The following is an 18,262-nucleotide window of genomic DNA, read 5'->3' as shown; positions in this document are numbered from 1 at the left end:
ATTTCTTTAAACAATGACTATTGTTATTTCACACTTACTTCTGAGGAGCCAGATTCTGATATTAGCAGATACAGTGCCTGCTCTTAAAGCAGTACCACCAATTCGTGACATGCAAACTATTAAAGCAGGTAATTAAAAAAGTTAAGCTATTGTTGGCACCGAACAGAAAACATCAGTTCTTTCATCAGGAAAACCTTCCCAAGTTCATCGTATTGAACCAGGACTCCAGCCATTAAGCTCTGAGATGACAGAGTCGATGCCAGCTATAGTATCATCTCAGTTAAAGCATCCTTTTGTTGTTACTATCCTTTCTGCACTTTCTTTTGACTGACTTTGTTCCTTGCTAATTATCAGCGGACGGCTGGCTCCAAAGGCAGGTACACTTTCCCCACGTGCCTCCTCTGCAGCACACAAGCGTAACCGCGTTTCTGCACACATCGTGATCGAGCCTTTGAGTCATTTACAGTGTGCACAGATCATGATACAGCTCTTTACAAACAAAATACAAATACGGCCTCTTATTATATCGCTCAGATATCTAACTACAGAAATTCAGCTTCGAAAAGCACAGGCTGCTTACTTCTTTTGAAATATATTCCAGAAATGTTTCCATTAATGTAGATTTGTTTTAAATTGAATATAAACGACCAAGCCAACATTTCTACAATTAAAAAAGTAATCCTGAGTTTACCCAGTTTAATATGTTAGTGGATGAATGCTCCACTGTTTGGGAAGTAAAAATACCTTTCTTAATACTGCAGTTCATGAGAGAAATTACAGTTACGGGATGCAGGGAGTTTGTGGCTTGATATACCTCGCAAGCAGAGCCGGGGATGCCCTTCAAAGTTAGAGGGTAATCATTATTGACCTTGTGCATTCAAGACAGCATAGCAGGTTTCTATATAAAGAAACTTGCAGAGAGGTCATTGAAAGCACTAGTGAAGAGACATAAAAAAAGGCGATAGGATAGAATACAGTGCCGGTTAAGCAGGTTACAAATTTAACTATAAACAGATTCAGTAAGAGAAGACGAAAATACAAGAACATTTTCTTTGTAAGGGCCGTGCAAATTTATGGTTCTGCATTAAACGTTTATTATCAGTTAAGTAGCCTTTACTATGTAATTATTAACTTTTACAGTTTCTGCGAAGTTTTTTCTCCTCTTTTCCAAGATACAATTGTGAGGGCTCGGCGGGGCCGAACAAAGGGCCAGCGCGGAGGGCTGGCAGCGAGCAGCCAGCAGTTTGGGAGCTATTCTCCCCTCCTTTACTGACTCACAGGGCCTCTGTTAATCTCTCTTTGTTTTAATTTACTTGTCTGCAAAATAGGTACAATAAAACCACCAGGCATCTCCCCAGGGTTTTATGACACTTAGGTCGGCACTTCAAAAAGCGCACTTAGTACAGCATTTTGAAATCATTGAATGAAAAGCATTCTATAATGCAAAATAAATTACTTTAGTGTGATGAGGTTGTTTGGGAAAGGTTCAGTTAAAATGCTTGGGTTAGAAATGTTAAAATACATGGGGGACACAGTGGACACCTTTAACACATCTCTTTCTTTCCAACAAAATTTGAAAATAAGCTGTAGCACAGAAAAGGTCCTATTCACATGTCCTTTCTACTCCCACTGAATTAAATCACAGTCAATATTATAGAGCATTCAACTTTTTTCTTTTTTGCCTGTAGACAAAGAATAAAGAAATTGAAAGAGAAACAGAACTAAAAAGACCGAGTCCTACTTTTTTATTTTTACAAGCAGAGAAGACCCCAGGCTGCAGAGCTCCCTGCGATCTGCGCTAGCTCTGGTCGGTCTAGGGCCCCGCGATGGCTGTACAGATTTGGCCCGGTTGGGCAAACCTCTCCATGGACAATGTCCACAGCATCTTAGGGACAATCCACAAGCGCGATGGTCCTGCCCAGGGTAGACCTCCCCCCCCCACCAGCAGCTAGCATACAGTCTCCCAAAATATGCTTTATTTTCAAGATACAGATGTATTACAGCCCTGTTATCACGTTCATACCCTTCCTGAAAAGATAAAAATAAGAAAGACCTTACAAGAAGATGGTGTAGCAATAGCTAAATCATAAATGTTTGATAAGGAAGGGCTAAATCCAGACAAATAACTGTTCAATCCCACTTTGTATTAGGCAGATAAAGTCATACAGGAAATCAATGTGATCTATTGAAACGAAAAATATGTCCAGCTTAGGGACTATGTGGTATTATAGAATATGTGACATTATAAATGGGCTGCTTCCATAAGTATTATATAACAAGAAGCTGCACAGTTTTTATTTATTTCTGTGTTTATGAATGTAAAAGCAGCATGTGAAAGTCACTGTTTGTTAGCAGGGCAAATGTGGGCAGCCATGAAGTAGGTGAGTATTTATAACCTTTTTATTTCCCCCCTCTTGAAGGGAATACATAATCCTCTCTAGGGATAAAAGGCTCTTCAGTCACCCCCTAGCCCTGGGCGCCTTTTTAGCACAGGCTGACAGATGTGCTAAAATTATAAGTGAAGTGTTGTGATGTTGACTCCTAAAGCAGCAATCATTAAGGTTGAAATTAGTCCCCCCTCCCAGCCATTCAAATGTTAAAAAGTTCTGACACCAGGCGTAATTGGGCAACTTCACCTGGTGGGGATAACGCTACGTTTTATCCTCCTGACTGCTTCCTGCCTTATTCCATCCCTGCCCCAATTTAAATGAATCAAAACAACTTTTTATACATCTTTCACTTACACAAGACAAAACAAAAATCTGCTTATGCAGAAAGACATCTCAAAAGCAGACATATGAGTTCACAACTACATATACAAGTAGTATTGTTTAAGGCTATATTATTTCAGCTGACAACAGTATTTTAAATAAGATGCAGTTAAAAAAAAAAGGAATGAAGGAAAAAATAAACCGATGCCCTAATATGTATTAGCATCTGTTGAAAGAAAATACTCATTTGAACATGTAAAATATACTTTTCTGTATATACGTACTAAGTAGCTATATGCATCATTAACACACTTTAATCTTTTACAAAAGACGTTTCACATCTACTGTATTTACATGTACCTAAATGAATCCCCAGTGAGAGTCGCTGTAAGCGGCAGTAAGTGCAAAAAGATATAAGCAAGCTACACAGTTAGATTTCAGGTCATTTAGATCAGCGTGAACTAAAAAGCATGTTAATGTGCTATACACCTACCACTTTATCAAATACTGCTGAGTTTGACACATCAACTAATGGAAGAGCACCGACTAAATACCAGAGGTGTGCAGATGAGCCTCGGCATTTCTGTACTGACTCACCCCAAGATTTTGACAACGACACAAAAAAGTCCAATTGCACTTCTAACTACAATGGTCTTTTCTGTGTGTCTAAAGAAAAATGAATCTTATTTTATGAGAAAAACTTAAAAGGTAGCTCAGGGCCCATACTGTAATGTAAAACAAGGGAAAGCTGACTGTGAAGCTTAATCAGTGCTTAAACTTCAAGTAGAATTTGATGTTTGTGAATATTTAACACTTTGTTTTGAAAGCTGTATTTAATTTATGAAGGCTGATGAACACCTTTCTTTCCGGCACAATGAAAGTGAACGTTAACACTGTGACTTTCTCATAGTAACGTACTGTACATCGAGTCACCAGCTCCACAGCCTCCCCAAGCCCCATGCTTCAGCTGAGCATCCCTGGTTAAAAAAAAAAAAAAAAAAAAATGCTTTCAGCTAACTTGCTTTTTCACAACAAATTCATCTTTTCCTCCTCTAATACTGTAGTCTGTCTATATGGAAATCTTTCGTTTAATCCAGTTTATCCCTGATTCACTATCAACATGTCAAGACTCACCCTAGATCAACTTCAAGATACCGGTTTTCATTGATGACTTCCTAAATTTTCAAACATGCATTTTCATGCTTTCTTTTATTCTGCTTACAGAGCCGCCCACAAGCATTTGCAATACTATCTCATTATCTTTCTTTGTAACCCACATTAAAGTTCTCCTTTTCTTTGGTATCTAATCTTTTCTTTGGCATCAAAAAAACATGCTTAGAACAGGCCCTACCATATTTATTAATATTATCTCATTATATGCTTGTTCTTTTTATCTATCAGTATCCCTAACTTTTGATTAATACTTAAATTTTAAGCAATTTGAACTTGGAACAATCTTTTTGGTTTTCTTTCGCATAATTCTTCATATAGCAGGGTCCTCATCTGTGACTAGCAATCTAGCACTGGAGTAACGATAATTATCATCATCTTGTTGTTTCTTCTTTGTTGATACATAAGCATGTAAACTGCATTTTGTTTGCCGGGGAGGACTGCCACGGGTGATTGTCAGGAGCTCCACTCGAAGAAAAAACCCAGGGGCTGTTAGTAATCACTTTCAAAATAAGGGTTGCAGTGTATGGGGGGGTTTTTTTTCCTAACGATAGACCAGGAAATTAAGCATAGGAAAATTTTGAGGATAACAGTCAAGAAAAATGGTTTGGAAAGCACTAATTAGAATAACGTGTTGTGCTGTCAGCTAAGCAGCATGCACGAGATTTTTTTAGTAAACATATCATAAGAAAATAAAAGAGAAATGAATTGTAAACTCTGCCTGTATACATATCAACAAGGGCACGCGAGCATAGGCCACCTCCACGCGAGAGGGAGAACCTGAAATGCTCCCCTCGCTAGAGACTCTACCAGAGCTGAAAGAGTTCAGATGGCAGCGACTCACCTTTAGGAACGAAGCACCAGCATCCTTCTCCCGAAGGCTCATGCGCAGGAGGTGTTAGTGTCTAGTCTGATGCCAGCGCTTGGATTCATTTTAATAGATTGCCATGCACTTATGCTATTATCAGGGAAAGAAAGGGGGGCAGAAAATGCAAACGTATCATCATGACTGTGTAAACCGTATTTTTATTTGGAATAGGAATTATTTTAAGGAAACATGAAGCTCTTTTTCCCTTGCAAGAAATCTGGGGTGCGAACCTGAAAATTCAGCAAAGGGCAGCGGAGCTTGCAAGCAAGCGGATTACGACAGTCCCATCGAGAAGAAAGGGAAAATGCAAATGAAATAGACATTTGCTAAATATAGTTTAATTTATAAATAAGACTTCACATCACAGATTTGTTTATCCTCATTTGGTGATAATTGTTCACAGCAGAATATATCAGAAAATTCTATAATAGGAACCACAGCCAGGAAATGTTAAATAATTAATCACCCTCCCAGCCACTTGCATTTCTGTTGATATAAATGACCGTATAATTCCAAACCCAATTATCACTACTTAGCCATTCCATTTTGTAGTTAAAATCCCACAAAATTAAAGTGCATCAATTGTTAATGGTAATAAACCAGACAAGGGATTAAAGATTATTTTAATGTTTATTTCCTGTCAAGAGGTTTTTTTGGCAGGAAGCACTATAGACAAAAGGCTACACTAAGATGAGATTCATACAATGTATTCAAATCTACTAACTTCTAAAAACCTTATGGTATAATTACTTGTTTAATCTACTTGTTCCCTGAAGATATCAATGGGGGTTTATCAAGCCAACTTCACTGTATTTGCTTCTTAGAAATCAAAATATTCTCTTTAACCCTTCAAAAAGCAGTCAAGCTTACCATAAACACAGCTCTAGCAACAACAGGACTGAAGAAGGAAGAGACTGTACTGAAACTTGAGGGCAATCAAATGGCTATTTGGGGTTCTCTTGTGCCATATTCCGTTTCGTTTATCCTCTCTTACTAGCAGCACTCCATATCTGCCTACAGAATTTGCTCCTTGTAAACATACATAGAACAGTCACTTTAACACAATAAACTTCATTAATTACAAAACTTTTTTTTTTTGCCTGACACCAAAATGGTGACTTTTCTCCTCCTTTCAGAACACTATTCATGCCAATACAGTATGTAGAGAAATCTCTCAGTTCAAAGATTGCTTTGCTTTTTAAACATGCTTATTTTATCAGAAGACATTTTATCAGAAGGCTTCACCACCAAAACTGATAAAAGTATTTTTTGGAATTAACACAGTGATTGCAATTCAGTAGATTTGGATGCAAGAGGTTAGGGATTTGGGGAGGGCTTCCTACTGCTTATTGATCAGCAGGCAGCAAGAGTAGGCTTAATTTTATGTGCTTCAATAGGCTATTCATCTGTGTAAAGTTGTAGATGTGCATGCATATCCTGGATCTTTCTTGTGAAATCATCAGGTTCAGAGCTGGTAAATAAGTGTGCCAGTTATTCCCGGCTTACACTAACATTACCCTCTGCAACCTCATTCATTTGATTCCAATCTCTTCTCCGTGTAACAAGAAATCTAGCTATGCACTATAAAAAAAGCCGAGTGGGAAATATTTATGTTTATGTGTACATGCATGCCCTTCCTTGCCCATTTAGCATTAATACTGTACAATTCTCCAAAATCTCTGGACAACTTAGAGCACAAGAATATCCCAGTATTCTGCATCCTTTCCTTCATACACCCAGTGAAATAACACCCTAAATCATAATACGAATAGCACGGTACATAATCACTTCATATTGCATCAGCGGCATATAGTGCTGCTCAGCCTCTTAGCCTTAGGATACCACTCACTGGTGAACAGTGAGTTTATTAAATGCCCCATGGTGTTAAGAACCGAAACGTCATCGGAGGCAGGTATTAAGAGGGAGGCTTCTCAGTGAGTCGCCGTTCGTCGTATAATCTGCACTATTACGGGAAATTGCACTGATTCTGCATGTTGGGCAAGAGGAACCCTGCAGAATTAAAATTCTTAGGCGAGGTGCTTTCCCCTCGTTCTCCTCGGCAATCATGCGCCCTACAAAAAAAGCCCAACAAAGTTAAAACTCCGTATCTCTTCTGAGATTTGTGAGTGCAAGTAGACATAGTATGGAAACCCATTCCATAACCTTTGTCAAGCGTAAAATTTACTGTGAATAAGGCCCTAAAGCTCTGCGTTCAGCTCTGATTGAAAACGATGGCAGCCAGCCTCTCCAGAACACCTCCGTTATAATGAATACCCGGCTCGGTCGGGCCGTGCTCATTACCTGCATCCTAGGGAGAGGCTAAATGCCCAACCCAGGAGCAAGCTCTACCACAACGCTTGCTCAAGAGGCCAGGGCAGCTTTTGGTCTAAAACAGGGATTTTTATTTAGCAACTAAGGCAGAGAATCCCCAGCCATGCTAGCTTCGCTTCCCCAAATACCACCCCCGTGCCACTGTGGCACAGAACAAGCAGAGCAGGTCTGGTTTTCTAGATGGAAATTTGCTCCGTAATTTTTTTACAGAATTCAAGGCTTTACCAGTGAGAGGAATTAAGCTAACCGTGGAAACCGTATTTCCCTCCAAATTCGAATGTTCTGCATCCTTTATTTTTAAATTGTGGCATTAATAATGGTCTCGGCAGTGAGTGGAGAGAAAGTGTGAAGTATATGCCCTCCTTATAGATTTCCTGTTCCTGCAGTTTCGCTTGAAAAATGGCAGTGCCCTGCCACCTGAAGTTTTCAGTTTGTTTTAGTCCAAGCAAAAGACAATTAAACAACTTTCAGTATATGGTCATGAGAGCATAATTGCTCACCAGTGCTACTTGTTGTGTCAGCTGCCACAATAAGCGGCAGCGTTTTAGTTTTACTAGCCCAGCAAGCCTGCCGGAGGTTACTGACTACGGCAACGGCCTCACGCTGAGAAGAAAATATTTCATGAGCAAAAAAATTTCCATAGTGCTCTTGAGGTGCTGACTTAGCACCGAGTGAAATGAATAGACTCCATGCTGGACATGCAGCTAGAAGGATAGGACATTCTCTAATCATTTGTTCTTAGAAGCCAATAAATTAGTATTTTATTACGTAGTAGATATTTTTTCACACAGTTTCTCATGATTCTCCCATTTTCTGCAAACTTTTTCTTTTAAATTCCTGTAAGCAAATTTAGATCTTGAATGTATACATCTTACATCACCCTCTGCCGCACAGAAGTTTTATGTAAGATATAAAGTATCAATCTTTTAATATGCAGATGATTAATTCTTGAAGAACAGACAGCTTAGATGAGTGACAAAGATAAATAGACCTTTTCACACCGTCTTGCGTAGAAATCATTCCCAAACCAGACTAACCAAGATGAGTTCCCACCAGAGAGGTGTTCAATGCATTTGTGCAGACCACCTGGGGCTCTCTCAGAGCCAGTACAAGAGTTGGCCTTATTCTGGCATTTGTAGACAAGTGACTTGTAGATATGACGATCACAGACCAACATGTGCTTCATCATTATTGCTACAGAACTCCTCTGCTACCCTCTGTTATGGACTGAAAGGCAAAAAAATAAATTGGATCACCCACGCTCATGCAGAACGTTGTAGCTGTCAGTCTAGCACGCTCACCAGGACTACCCGTTAGACCACGACAAAGACAAAAAGACACCATTAACGTCATTCACAGTAATGGCAATCCAAGGGAATTCATATTAATGGTAGTCTAAGAGTAATCACAGTAGACTCTTGGCATTAAGACAAGGAATATTAATTTTCAAGAACATAAAAGCACAAATGACACCCACATCTCAATGCAAAGTCAATGCAAGTCAATTGTCTAAATGCAACTGAATTCGTGATTCTTGGTACGGCAACACAGAAGCAGAACTCTATGCACTCAACAAGATGAACAGAAAACTGTATTTCCGAGAACACATGTCATTGTCTAGTGATTTTTTGGGGTTCTTTTTTGTATGGAAGAAAATACTAGTTTTATATATGTATGCAAAGATAAAAAACGCAAAGCATATGCAAAGGCATAATATAATAGCTGTACAACAGAGCTTAGGAGTAAAAGGATAATGAAATAAATTAAAAGGGAGGGAATAAATCATTTAACATGAATATAACATTTTAATCTTACTAATATCTATACTGGAGAGTTAAGTAAGTTTCCATTTTCAATTTAACAAAATTACTTTCATGGATTTCTGATTAGTTCCTTTGGTTACCACAATACAAATAAATAATAGTACATAACCTCCTAATCGTTACCAGTGCGGTTGTACTGTGAAATGTGACTCTGAAAAATGCCATAGCCAACTGCTCCAAGTACTGCCTCTCGCTGACCTCCAGATCAGGCTTCCTCGGTGTCGGACTAAAAGGATGTTGTTCGGTTTTGCTTTTGCTTTTCTAAATAACTGCTAGCTCTACACATTCATTACTGAACTGGAATAAAACCCAATCCATTCCTCCATACCTAGGTTGGCTTAGCCTCATTTACAGAAATAAAATGCATTTTAGTTACATCGGTGACTAGTTACAACAGCGATTGCACACAGGACTAAGATAAGAAAGAGAAAAGCTGCCAGTTTCCTACAGTAATCCTCTGACCAGAAGTGTATGTTAAAGGAAAGCAGACAAGAAAGGGTAGGAAACAGTATAATTTATTCAGCAAGAATACGACAGAGCGCACGTGCTGACAACAGGTTCGCACATACCCCTCCTGCCTAGTTTTCCGCTGAGCTAAAACGCACTTACGAATATCAGTTGTTGCATTTTTCATACTGGTGCCTTCTCCTCCCTGTCATATGTAATTTTTTAAACCTCTTTAGAGACATTTGGGGTTTCTACTCACTGAGCAAATAACTCTCAGGAGGAGAAGCCTTACGGCAGACGGTGCCACAGGAGTCCCGGGTCCCCCCTGCGCCCGGGGTGGAACGGGTGGCGGGCCACTGTCCCTTCCCCACCGGGGAAGCCCGGCAGGCGCCCGGCGTTTCAGAGGCACGGCGTATAGGTCTTGGCGTTGGTGTATACAGGTTGGGGTTTTTTTGTAATCAGGTTGCTCCTGTGGGTTTATTTGCTGTGGGTTTTAGTGTCTCACACCGCAGTGCGGGACACCACCACAGCCTCTGCTGTCCCAGCCAGAGAAGCTTGCAAGTAGACCACCGTGTCAAGCACAGCTGCACCACGAGGCAAGCTAACCCCTCGGCAGGCTCCTACTCAAACCATCAAGCAAGGTCGTCTGAGCAAGTTCAGCTCGGGGTATTTTACTCAGTGGGGTAGGCAGTGAAATTTTCTTTCATCCCAGAAGACTTCGTCTCACAGTGCTTTCATCTGGGACTCCACGAGGTGTTCAGATGTTAACTATTTGACAGAGTTCAGATCAGCGCCAAGCAGTTTATTATAGCACAGTTTTTATTCCCTGATTTCAGGGGACATGGACTTCTGATGAAAAAGGTGGAATAATTCTTGCCTCAGTGTGTAAAATCAAGATCAATTTAGTAACCCACTCCTCTAATGCCGTATGTGCAAAGAAATAATTTAGACTCCCAGTTAATTTGAGTATTGAACTGAAATTCTGCAGCTGCTTTCTGCCAGTCCTGAAAACAGAAATTAATTTCAATGACCAAGGCGAATGGAGTGCTGCTCTGTCAGGTAATTAGTCATCGTCTTTTGCTACTCAGGGTCTATCACTGTGCTAATCCATACATAAACCCCAGCATCCCCCCAGTCACTCACAATCTAAAGAGCTCTTTAACTACCTATTTCTCCCATTCAGTCCTACCCCAGATATCAGCTGCAAAATGAGCATTCTTTCATGTTTAGCTTTCTTCTTACTATTTACTGCCAGCAGAATTAATGCAACTGATTTACATTTCCTTTTTTCTGTTTGATCAAGTCTGCTGTTGATTAAGTAGAGCTTAAGGGAAAAAATTATACTCCTGCAGCTTTCCTACTTGACTTGCCAGTTTATTAATGAAAGAAGCAAGGATATTGATGGCCCAGAAACTACAAGTGCAGCAATTAAAGGGTATGTCCTTCCAAGCTTCTAATTAAAAACGAGTTCTTTTGTATTAAAAGATATAGTTTAGTGTCATATTTATATCTGATTCTCACTTCTGCTGTTTTGGTTGTTTCTTTGTTTATTCCTTTTTAACAGAAACCTACCGGGAAAACTTAGATCAGGCAGAATAAAGAAACCTTCTCTGACAACCATTTCTGGAAGCTTTGTTCCCAAACAGCAGTCTTAATGATAAAACAACAAAAACACCCTGCCCCCTCCCGATCCTTACAACCTATCTTAAGCAACAAAACGTCCATTGACAAACACCACTCTCAAGGCGAACCTGTGTTATTTTTCCCTCTTGCATATTAGCAGAGTTTGTCCAATGTCAGACTTAAAAAGATTTATTTTGAGAGCACTCATTTTAGACATATAAAGATAACCAGGCCCTTCCCCTCCTAATAGCTTTCTCCTTCCTTACCACCTAAACTCTAGATGCACTTTTTTAACATCATGGTTTTAGACGAGCAAGTTGAGTTTCTCTCTGCCTCTTATCTAGCCTGAATTTTTGTCACTCCTCGTAGAAACATCTAAAGCCGTATCATTGCCAGCGTTCGGTAACTCCGCTGCGTCAGCCACTCATACACTGGTGGCAAACCTCCGGCACCTGACACAAACGGGCAAAGAAATGACTCCTCTTTCCGTCCAGGACGTCGGGTTTGTGCCGTACAAACCACCCGAACGCGCGCAGCAGCAGCCGCCTGACTGGCGTGGCTGGATGAGGCCGACGCGGCTGCTGGGCCAGGCCTGCCTGGCCACCGGGGCCACCGGCCACCTTCTCCTTGCAGCCACCCGGCCCCAGCAGGCCCTGCTCCTGCTTGTCTCCTCACCTCACGCCGTGGAGGACGGCAGGAGGAGGTGCTCCAACGGGCCTTTTGTGATGGAAATTTCTCAGTCACTCCCAGCTGTACCATGGCCACCTACAAATGGTGACCCTCACGAGTGCCACTTGAAAGACACTGAGGCTTTAATCTTTTTCAATGGAATCGGAAGAGCTCTTATCTCTCCTCTGACCCTTTTTCCCCTCTAGCCTTACACTCCCGGCACCATTGAAAAGTCAGAACCATTAGGTTGGTGTCAAGTGGCTGTGCTATTCATATTCCACTGCAGTCAATGACAATTAACACTGCCATTCAGAAGAGCCAGGTACTGTATTACACAATTGGAAAATTGATCTTATCTGGAGCTCAAAAATCAGCACTGCTCAGACCTCAACACACAGGGAAAAAAGAAGAAAAGGAGGGGGAAAAAAAGGGGAAGAGGGGAAGAACTGTCTGACCTCAGGACCACAGAGCAAACAGTCACGTGCGCGGCTCAGAAATAACTTGAAGAAGTGGCCAAATCTCCTCAGTAATGTAAGCTCTGATTTTTACCATGAAGCAAAACGATGTTAGAAGGAAGGGCAGAAATTCAAGGGGATACTTGATGATCACCTTCCAAGCTGTCACTGCAGACAAAACACGACATCCTTGCACAGGCGACAGAAGACCCGTGAGGGTCCGTCGCGGGCCCCGGCAGAACCCGCAGCAAGTGCCCGACGTGCACAGCACGGGCGGCGTTTCTCGCATCAGCACTGCACAGCTATTTTTGTGAATGATTTTCCTAGAAACGAGCACACACATGTCTTTCCTCCAATGAATTACTAAATGGATCTAAACAGGATTAACAAGTCTCTACTTTGGAAACAGAGAAAGTCTTCCTACCCCAGTGAACCTCAGCGTTAACTACAAACCTAAAAAGTAGTTGATTACAGTTCAGTGTATCTGCTGGAAACCACAGGAGGAATTTTAAATAGCAAAACTTGATTAGCTAGTTTGAATTTAACTGAGCTAAAAACTTTTCAGGTGCCGAAGGTATTGCAGAATCAGGAACGGCTCCAGTTCACCATCACCCAATGCTTCTTTACGCCTCATCTCAGAGGTCTCAGTTCCTCCGTGCCGCAGACCCTGGGACACTGGCTTTTAGCTGAACCCAAAAACAGAGCAAGACATGTTCAGTCAGGAAACCATTATGTCACTCATGTTCCCCAACCAAGCGCAGACCAACCCACACAGCCGCTGCATCAGCTCACATGCTCACAGCCTGGACGAGCGTGATTGCAGCATCTGCAGAGCAACTGCTTCAGCTCAAGCACTGTAACTGAAATACCTTTCCATGAGACGGAAGAAAAGAACAACTATTCTTCCATTTCAAATGCTGAGTCCTCAAAACTGAGTGATGGCACAGACCAATGCAAAGGACGTGCCACTACCTGCAGTTCTGCTTCAGATTGCCCTTGCCAGGCAAGCAACCGTGGAGTCCTTCCTGGGCCTCTTTGGGTCCAGTCCCTAAAACGGCCTGGGCCTGTGATGAACTTTGGTGCCCTTTTTTTTGCTTTCTCCTCCCAAAGCATATCCCCTCCCTCCAGGTGTAAGGAATCCGTACTAAACACTGGAGAATAGGAGCTTACACACATTACTCAGGAGACCCATGTTCAAACCCGTTCTGGTGGAAAAAGCAATAGTCCTAAATCTCCCTTTGATGCACCTGGAACAGAACAGCTTGTATTCTGCTGAACGCTTCACCCAACGCCAAGTTTTCCTTGGGAAGCAGGAACAGACTGAGCAAAGAAATCATCGTTGTCTGTTCATCACTTTACTTCACAGAATACAATAAGAAATCATCAGCTAGTTTCGGTTCTCTGGGAAAAAGTCCCAGATTGTTGCCTTAATGAAAAACATAGAATAGGCGCAAAGCCACTATAGTTATACTTAAAAATCAATATTCCCTATTGGTCTTATAATTTGTGTACAAAATATCTGCTTTAAAACACGCACAAGCCTCAGAATAAAAGCTAGGGCATTTGTATCTCAGAATTTTAAATGTTTTCTGCAGCTTCTATATTTGCAAAAAAATGCAAAATGTTATATAGGTTCTGTGCTTGGCAGTAAGAGCCTACTTTATTCTATTTTTTATTTCTTTTTTTTTAAGAAGTAGAATAAAATTCTCAAACAACTTCAGTGCAATTAAAAAGACTTTTATTCATACAGTTACCTTTACCTCTACCACCAGCATTCCACAGTACTAATCCTTTTAGGCCCTGATCCAGCAAAGCACTTTACCGTGTCTTAGTCTTAAAATTACAAGTCTCCCTACTGATTTCAATACAGTTATATTAGGGAGGAACTTGGCCTACCATAGCAAAAATAATGTTAAAAATATAGTTTAAAAAAGCAGCAAGGAAATTGAAAGCCTAAGAGATTTCACTATTTCTGTTTTAAAGTAAGGCATCACAAATGTGCATTTGAGTACAGTCCAATAGTAGGGGTTTTTGTATGGTTAGGCCAATTCAGGTAAGAAGGCTCTTTGTATTACAGATACATCGATTTCAGATCTAGATGGTTTCAATAAGCTTCTTACACCCAAATGTTACAAGGACAGGGACATAAAAACGTCAATTACATAAATAAATCTGTGAGTATTGATAAATGCCCAAAATTAAATAAACCCACTTCACTCTAAGAGGCTTTGCAGCTGATACGGTTGTAAAACAATAAGAAAACCATCATAATTTGCATTTTTATAGCTACATTCATCAATAGCTCAAATATTTATAACTAACTCCAACCCACTACAGGCAGGAACCGTATGATGGCATAGTCCCACTTCGAATATAAAGAAACCGAGCCGTGGCTAGACATCTGGCTGCAACCAAAGCTCCTCAAACTGGTTTAAACAGTCATTGTCTTTGGCCACTTCTCGCCGCCTTGTTTTGGCTGGCGCAAGGATTTGTATAGGCATGCAATGAACTGGATCAGGGAACTAATCTGGCTGAAATACAAACGCTCAGAAAGTGCTGAGCTGACGGAGGCGGGCAGCCCGGGGGGCAGGAGGCTGGGACTGCTCGAGAGAGCGTTGCACCAGAGGAAACGGACCCCGCGGCGGGGGCAGCCGCCAGCGGCAGAGCCGTGCCTTGCACCAGCGCGTGCACGTCAAGCCGCGCGGGAACGCCGGGCTGAGCACCACCAAACGCATGGGGCACGTCTCCAGCGTGGCCTCTGCGCAAGGCCTCTGCGGGCTGGTCGGCCCCGCTGAGCAACGTCCCCGCGGCGGAGGGACGGCAATGTTCAGGCTGCCGAGGATGCCCACCTACCCCGAGCAAGCTGCCTCCGCACATAAGCATCTCCCAGCGACTACCAGGTGGTGCCTCCAGCCTTGTCAGGCAGCCTCCCTCATCGGCTCTCCACAATATTTCTGAGCTTGGGCTCTAGCATCATTTAAAGCCGTGTGCCCGCGAGAGACTGCATACATTAGATAAACGAATTCCTGCGGACATTGTGCGGGAATAACGCCCTCCTCTTCGGTTCATGCTGTACTGCAATAAACGTGGGGGTTTCTTCAGTCAAGGTGCTGGACTAACCCAAATGATAGCCATACTACATTTATAAAAGACAACTTTAAGAAAGATCTTACTGCAATAAAAGTGAGGATTTTTTTTCCCTTGGCATCCCAGCTTGCCATAGAAATGAGTGAGCTGCTGAATTTCTGCCAAGTATAGATGGTTCAGCATGCTATTAGATTAGTCTGTTTATACAGAAACAGCCAAAAATAGGAAACACACAGAAGCTATTAAAGATATTGTCCTGTGAGGGAAATATTTGAATGGTTTTGTTCCTGCAACTGGGAAATAAGATATGAGTCAGTATTAATGTGATAAAGAAGTTAATGTGTTCTAAAGCAAACAGTTGGTTTCTTCAGCTTGTTTCCGAGTTGACAATAAAATAAACGTACAGACAATTATGTAGGGTTGGATGAGCCTGCAAGTAAGTGTATCCAGCTTAAAGCTCAACACTGCCAGTGGGTTGGAATTGAAACTCTGTTATCAAGTAATGATATGCTAACCCCGGGTAGTCCTCAAAGAAAATGGGTGATTCAAAACACCATGCATCACCGAGCTGGTGGAAGAATGGTCAATAGTGTTTAAGCTATTTGAACTGGTCAAAGGGACTTTCATAGAAAAAGTTCCTTCGCCTTGACCATTTTACAACTGACTTCCTAAATTCCTTCTGCTTCTCATATAGTCTAATGAAAAATAAAAACACCTTGGCTCTCTTTTTCTTTTAGATCAGGACGTGCCAATACTTTACTGTGCGTTTTGCACAGAGAAGGTCACGTGTGCCGTGGGTGACACTGAGCATTTCTTCCCGGACACACTCACAGACGATCCCGATGCCCCGACCTCCTCCTCCCTCCCACCTCCGCAAATAACAAACCTAACTACATCTTAAACGGCTGTAACTCCTGAAAGCTTCTAACAGAAAGCAAACAAAGACTCTATTACCTGCGGATATATTTCTTTGCAGTAACCCACTTCTCCTGCAAACCCACAGACCATGTATACCTTCAGGGTCAGCACATTTTGAGCAGTGAACAGGAACAAGTCCAAAGCTGAATGACTCCCCCAGTGAGAAACGTCCCTCCGTGGTGTGCACTTTTTTTTTGCTGAGACTGCTCTGGAACAAGTGCCTTCTTCCCTGATATTAGCTCGGTTATTAGGGCATGAGAAGAGGAGCAGCATCCTAAGGTACACATGGAAACTCAAAATAGCCAATGTAGAATAAAGTTTTGCAAGAACATGGGGGGATTTGATTAGCAGGAGCCTCCTGAACTCTACATCAATGACAGGTTTCCAGGGGGACTGGAAAACTGGCCTCAAGTCTCCCTGGAATATGAGACCCAGCCAACGTTACTAACGCCCAAAGATGAGGCACAGAGTCTGGCCTAGGAAACACTTCCAGAAGTCCTGTCAGGGTATCGCAGCTAATCTACACTGCAGACACAAAACATTTGCAAGTGGTAGAATAATATTCATAGCAAAACTTAAGAGACTTGAAACACCCAGCAGCCAGCTCTCGGAGTCGGGCCCGTCCCCTACGGAAGCGTAGCGACTCAAAGGGGCGTCACGCCGCTGGGTTAGCGCGGCCAAAGCCCGTTAGCGATTCTGAGGCCTCAGCTGAAATTTCTCCCTAGCATGAGTATATCTTTCCATTCAGTTCAACAGAGCCAGGGCTTGTTTATTGGTTTTTGAGCCCGATTCCTTGCTTCAGGCTGTCGCAAGTATGACTTATGTGTCCCCTGAAACTAGTCACATCTACTACGGGTCAATATGGTTGCCCTTACATGGGGGACCTTCCAAAACTGCGTGTCCTGTCTGAACAGAGCAGTCCGTTCGCAGGACCGAGAAGGAATTTGCAAGGCTTTTCCCCGCTGCAGCAGACCCCTCCGGAAGGCTCTGTGCCGCCAAAGCTTCTCTGCGTCTGTAGCGGTGTAATCCCGGCCCGAACCGTTTACAGCACACATCACCGTGCTCTATGCAGTACTACCTGTGTTTAAACAGTGTATTACTCCTCTTTAGCTGGAGCACTGGGGTCTCTGTAAACAAATTCAATTTATTACTTGTTTGCCATTGTGCTCTATCCATTTGTATTTTTAAAACACCAGAAACTAACGGCAGAGACGGAGCATTTGCTCTGAGAGGAAAGAACAGACACAGGAAATCTAGTGTGTCTTAAAGATGTCTAAGAGGTTTAAAAATAGAGAACTTCCTTTTTCAGTAAAGAGACAATAAAACACACAAAAAAAGTAATATGTTTGTGTTTGGAACTGGAAGAAGAAAAAGGAGCTAAGTAAACTTTACCGGCCGCGTGTCTCAAACCAAATGGATGTTTTTTAAACAAAAGCATCTATATTGTTTTGTTTCATTTTCAGACTGTAACGTCTGAACAAGACAATGGAAAAGTTTAATCTCTAAAACATGAATGCTGAAAACAAATGCATTAAAAAATACCTAGCCAAAGCTATGTTGGTGACACAAATCTGAAAAATGGAATTGAAATAAACTGTGCCAGAAATCTATTTCTAAAAATATGTCTTTACAGTAGTGATATTTATAAATTTGACATACTCTAAAATTTAGCTCACTAAAGATTATTTCTATGCAAATACGCATTTCTCAAACCCCATAAGCGTGCAAAAAATCCAAAACACATTTCTTGAAAATCAATTTCTGTGCAGTACAAATGTATCAAGTTAGAGGCAGCATGCTGATAAATATTAAAAAGGTCTACATTGTGCAAAATGAAAACTTATAAGAGGACACGGGAGCACAATGCCGACCGTGGAGGTTCAGAGGGAACATGAAACAGCCCCACGGTTTCAAAAGGCCTCTGTGGTCTGACATTAGTCATTTTGGTTCTGATAAAGGATGTTGTAGAAGGTGCTGCCCACATTATGCAAATCACTAACCACTTAATTTCCTTCCCAAGTGGTAACGCTCAAGCGTTTTCCCTGAACATACAGTGCTCATTTTCTTGTAACTCTGTGGTTTCTTTTCAGTAGTCGGTGAATGCCAGCAAGCAAGAAGAGAGCAGCAAGAAACTACGAGGTTACTCAGTGATTCCAAAGG

At 41.7% G+C, this 18,262-nt stretch overlaps 1 protein-coding gene across 7 annotated transcripts in view; it reads right to left on the bottom strand.

Annotated features, from left to right (window-relative positions):
* The window catches only part of WWOX (WW domain containing oxidoreductase), a 509,240-nt gene that overhangs the window by 258,699 nt on the left and 232,279 nt on the right, over window positions 1-18,262 (bottom strand). The gene's annotated exons all lie outside the window — the stretch shown is intronic.

The sequence above is a fragment of the Dromaius novaehollandiae genome, chromosome 13 (genome assembly GCF_036370855.1).
Source record: "Dromaius novaehollandiae isolate bDroNov1 chromosome 13, bDroNov1.hap1, whole genome shotgun sequence".
NCBI classification, from domain to species: domain Eukaryota; kingdom Metazoa; phylum Chordata; class Aves; order Casuariiformes; family Dromaiidae; genus Dromaius; species Dromaius novaehollandiae.
The sequence above is the reverse complement of the archived record's forward strand: the minus strand, read 5'-3'. Positions and strand labels throughout refer to the sequence as shown.